Source organism: Pteropus alecto, unplaced genomic scaffold, assembly GCF_000325575.1.
Source record: "Pteropus alecto unplaced genomic scaffold, ASM32557v1 scaffold66, whole genome shotgun sequence".
NCBI lineage: Eukaryota > Metazoa > Chordata > Mammalia > Chiroptera > Pteropodidae > Pteropus > Pteropus alecto.
This window is the reverse complement of record NW_006438869.1, coordinates 1,027,283-1,033,005: the sequence shown is the minus strand read 5'-3', so window position 1 is coordinate 1,033,005 and position 5,723 is coordinate 1,027,283. Positions and strand designations below refer to the sequence as shown.

General features: G+C 38.3%; 1 pseudogene; it reads left to right on the top strand.

Moving 5' to 3' along the window:
- Positions 1 to 3,189: 3,189 nt before the first annotated feature.
- LOC102887431 overlaps positions 3,190 to 5,723 on the top strand; it is an 8,808-nt pseudogene continuing 6,274 nt past the window's right edge.

The window sequence follows — 5,723 nt, the reverse complement described above, 5'->3', positions numbered from 1 at the left end:
CTACAAATACATCCTTTATCAGATATGTTTTCAAACACTGTATCCTGTCTTCAATTCTCTTAACACTGTCTGTCAAAGAGTAGACATTCAGAATTTTTATGCCACCCTATTTATCAATTTAATCTTTAACAGATCATGCTTTTACTTTGTACCTAAGAAATCTTGGGCTAATCCAAAATCACAAAGATTTTCTCCTATGTTTTCTTCTAGAAGTTTTGTAGTTTTAGGTTTGTCATTTAGGTCTAATATTCCCTTTGAGTTAATTTTGGTGTATGGCACAAAGTATTGCTCAACGTTCATTTGTTTGCCAACGGATAGTCAACTATTCCAGTACCATTTGTTGAAAAACCATCCTTTCTCCAATGAATTGCTTTTGCACCTCAGTCAAAAATAAACTGTCCATATCTGTATGGGTCTATTCCTGAGCTCTCTATCCTGAACCATCAGACCAATGAATTTTAATTTAGGTCAATGTAATGTTTAAAATTTGATTTATATGTTTTCAGATATAACACTACTTAAGGAACTACTATTTGTCGAGTTTTGACATATCAAAGACTAGCCAAAATTATCTGAATATATGCCTCCTCTCTCAAACTATCTGTGAGACCAAATCTTCTCCATATACTTTAAAAGAAGACAACAGAGATAACTGCAGAAGCAGAGATGATAATCCAATTGTCTAATAATCCAGACATTAAAAAAAAGATGTGCAAAAACTTAAAACAGTGCTATCTTTACTAGCTTTTTTTGACTTAAAAAAAAAAACATAACATTTATCATAGTTATTTTTAACATGTATTGTGTTTAAAGTTGTTTTCATTTCTAACACAGATAAAAGTCCTTTGGAGCTTTAATTTTTGGAACATAAAGGAATCCTAAGACCAATGGTCTTCAAACTGTTACATTCCATAAAAGTGACACTAAAAAGGGGTAAATTTTGTTATTAACTTACAGTTAAAGAATACAATCAGGTGGGAGTAAAGAAGAGAGACAGGAAAGTAAAAAGGATATTATAATGAAATTAAGTTACAAGATATAAGTGTACAGAAAATGCTTTGCTGTCTTCCAAGCCTCCAAGAACTCACTATGTCTGTTACAGACTAAACTGCTGTTTCCTTCACCTCTACCAAAATTCACATGTTGAAGTAACCCGTAGTACCTCAGAATGACTGTATTTGAAGGGTCTTTCAAGAAGGTAATTACGTCAAATGAGGTAATTAGGGCGGGCCCTAATCCGATATGACTGGTGCCTTTATCAAAAGAGATTAGGACTTGGACATGAAGAGGGAAAACCCGGCAAAGACAAAAGGAGAAGACAAAAATCTGCACACCAACAAAAGATGCCTCAGAAGAAACCAATCCTGTTGAGATCTTGATCTCAAACTTCCAGCCTCCAGAACCATGAGAAAATGACTTTCTGCTGCTTAAGCCACCCAGTCTGTGGTACTTTGTCATGGCCATCCTTGCAAACTAGTACAATGTCCCAAACTGAACTTCTCTCTTCCAAACCACCGGGGATGAAACTACACTAGACATCAGTCATTTTAAATGCCCCTCCCCATTACATCACCTCTCCAATCTCTATTCTATTAACCCTACCCCGATCTGTTTCTTTGTCCTTCTCGTTCTTTCCATGCCACCTGCCCTTTAAACTCCTACACAGGCAAACCTCCCTTCATCGCACGTCACTTCACCGCGCTTCACAGATTTGTCTTTCACAAATGGAAGGCAAGACTCTCTGCCAGCAAAAAGATTATGACTTGGTTTATTGCGGCAGTCTGGAACTGATCCCACAATACCTCCAAGGTATGCCTGTAATATCTTGCCTAGCTCACTGCAATGACATTCTAAACTATAGTCCAAATTAATAACAGTTTTTCTTGAGGTCTTACTTCTTGTTCCCTTTTTAAGAACTCTTTCCATTCTACCTGTATTACACTAAAAATAAGCAATCTTCATGTCCCTATAGGAGAGAAGTAAAACCCACTAAAATTAGCCTGGTCTGGAAGAGGATACCAGGGTAGCCTCATATTAATCACCCACAGCATTCCAGCCTAGAAGGTATTCTACAACTTTTGGGATGTCTGCCCAGATCAAGAATGGACACCCCCAGCCATGATTTTATTTTATTTTTTTTTAATTAAGATAGAATTGACATATAACACTATATTAGTTTCAAGTGTACAACACAAAGATTCAATATATGTATACATTGTGCAATAAGTCTAGTCAAATCCATCACCAGTTACAAATTACTTATTTTTCTTGTTATAACTTTTAAGATCTACTCTCAGCAACTTTCAAATACATAATATAGTATTATTAACTACGGTCGGCATACTGTACCTTATAGCCCCAGGATTTATTTATTTCAAAACTGGAAGTTTACACCTTTGGACATAATTTTTCTTCTTACATTATCTTCTCCACTACCACCCAAGCTACCTGGATCACAGGTAGGCAGGCACCTGACCTAAGATGGGCCAGGTTCTAGCTCTAGGGTTTAAGAGTTGAGTAGGGAAGAGGTATATTCAGGGAAGCATTCGGTGACCGTGGCAAGACAATGTATGTTTTGCCTCTGCTCAAAACCCTCCCAACAGCTCCCTATCTCATCAAAGTATAAGTCAACCTAAGTCCCATGTAACTTGCTTCTCCTCTATTTTCGCCACTGGCCCCAGGATCTCGCTGACTTCATATATTACTTACTCTTCCCCTAACTCATTCACTCCATTACGGTGATACTGGTATCCTGGTTATTTCTTGAACATTCCTAGCATGCTCCCATCTTAGATATTTCACATTGGCTCTTCCCTCTGCCTAGAATGCTCGGCCCACAGAGCAGTTATTTGCACGTCTAACCCCCTCTCCTCCTTTGCTTCTTCCCAAGCTGCAACCCCGTCCTCACATCCTGGCTACTCCTTATCCCCTCCTAATTTACTGTTCTCCACAGGACTTATAACAGGCAAGTTGTACCATATAATTTCTTGCATGTTATTTTTTTTCCTTAGGTTTTGTGTATTTTGTTCCCTGCCCAGCTCAAGTGCATAAAATACAGTGCCTGGCTCATGACAGGTGCTCAATAAGCATTTGTCAAATAAGTGCACGTCTGCTTGGTCATAAGCATGCTGAAGCAGTGAAAGTCGATCTGTGCTGAGAAGAATGAAGCAGACATGTCTGGAAGCGGAGATGAAAGAGCACGTGGTTCTAGAAAGACGGTAACTAGCTGTCTGGTTCTGACAACTTCCCATCCTGTTAGCCCATTTCTTTCAAATCTAAGTCACCTCAAGTTTTGCCATAGTAAATATAGAACATGATCAACTGCAATAATTTCAGCTTCATATCTTCCCAATGAATACATTTCATAAAGCACAAAGAACAACGGCTTTGGCATTCCACTTTAAAAAACTGCCAGTAAGATTCTGTATTATGTGCTGCTGTGTAAGGAATAATTTGGCAAAATTGAAAGAAAAAAAAAAAACAAAAACCAGCTCTATGTATCACTGGGCTGAAATGAAAGCACTCTACTACCGCAAGATGTTTAATATATGAATGAGTTTCACACATCAGCACTTGCTTGCAACATCTATTCCAACAGTGCGGTGCTTTCTCTTTTAAAAAGCATATGTCCCTGAGCAAAGGACAGATTGTTTTCCCCTTAAAAATCAAAAATCTCCGTGCATTGCAGGATCAGACTTCTAATCCATAAAATGAGGAAGTTGCATATCTATGGTCTCGGCCAGCTCTTAAGTTTAAAGATTTGATGATGGATAACCGTTTATGTTAACACATCCGCACTCATATAAATTATATACAAATAAGAATAATTCATCAATCCTCTGTATTATGAAAATAGATTATAAACCTGTTGATTTCATAAAAGTGAAATTGAATACCCTGAACACTTTAGAGATTTTTAAAATCTAGCAAACATTTAATATGAACAACCAAAATCCACCGGGCAAAAATCAATTTTCTAACAGAATTCAGTATTGTTTACTACGAATACAAAACATTCTGAGCATTATAACATCATATGTGGCACCACTACAGGAAAGCAACATGCTATTTTTAAAAGAGAAAGAAGAGTTACACTCTGCATGGTTGGTATTTTAGTAACATTCCTAGTCAGTCTGCTCAGATTAACATATTAAAAATAAAGAAAATCAAACAATATTATCCATGTTTTTAATAAATGTAGAACTGAGATTTTTTAAATTTAATTTTATGTTTTGTCATATTTTCCAAGTCTCCTACAAAAAGACTGGTTCTTTTGTAATCAGAGAAAAACTCAACTGCATTTTTAATTTAAGAAATAATCTGTAATAACTAATTTAGCAAAGAGAAGTTGCTTCAGAGCTTTCTGGCATTTTGACTTTCATGTTTAACATGACACTCTCTGTAATCCTCTCTTTCCTTCCAGAGTTTTTTCATGTTAAATTTAAATTGACTTTAAAAAATTCAGACTTCCAATATGGAATTTTGCAGTGGGCATGGTATTAAAATTCATTTTCATGTCATGACTAACAGTTTCATAAAATAAATGCAAAATAAGGTTCTGTCAAACAATCAAGGCATAATTAAAGGAAAACTCTATTTGTAATCAGAATACCTAGGTTCAAATGTCTCTTACTGTGTGAAACTTGGACAAGCTATTAAAATAACTAAGCCTGAATTTCCACGTTTATAAAAAATAATACCTACCTGCTCCACAGGGCTCTTAGGAAGACCAAATGTGCATGCATGTGAGTATGCTTTGTAAACTGTCAAGTGTCACGTACAAGTGTTACAGTTGAAGTTCTTATTATTACAGGGAAGACTTTTCAAAAATGATAAATCGAGTTCTATCAACTCATTACATATATAGACAATATCAAACTTTTTATCACTCATTATTAAACGCCATGACAGTGCTCCACGATTTTCATTTAAAACCACCAAAATCACAATCCATAAGGTTGAAAACTGCTTATCATTGCCCCATATGACTATACCTAAAGCATAAAATGCATCTTCATTGATAATCAAAACACCAAGAAGCGGTGATTTAGTAATTTCCTCTACAGACTCACTAAATTATCTGAAAGACTCTGAAAAGATCAAAACTGCTTCTAAATAACTAACCTACCACCTTCGGTATCCCGATGAGCAAACGCATTTCGACACCCGCAGACGTTTATAACTCCTGCATTCAGTTTACAAGGGTCAGCCTGTTCCAAAACAGCCATCTCCAAACACACGCACTCACAAAACACACACACACACACACACATACACGCACACAGCCCTGAGTCTTGCTGTCAGGGATTAAACAAAATAAACTACAGCAAAACAAAGCAATGCTAAAGAGCCTCCGTCTTCGGAAGAAGCCCGCCGGACCTTCCTCCTCTTCCTCGTTGAGTAAACAACTTCTCCCGCGGCCCGCGAGCAGAGGGCAAGGTTTTAAGCAGGGGTCAGCTCGCTCCACTCGGCTGTCACCTGGCGGGGCATTTTTCGCGAAGTTTCAGAGTCAACAAAGAAGTTTTGTCGCGGGAGGCAGGGCATGTATAGCGACGGGCAAAACGGCAGAAAGAGAGGCAGAGCCGAGTGGGGGGAAGGGTGTGGAAAACGCCCCCATACCCAGCGCGGCGACAACGGTCTCGTCGCCCCCCCTGGGGGCCAGGGGAGAAACGGGGGGCGCGGGGGCGGCGCCAGCCAGGGGCCCCGCAGCCCAGACCTCCCCG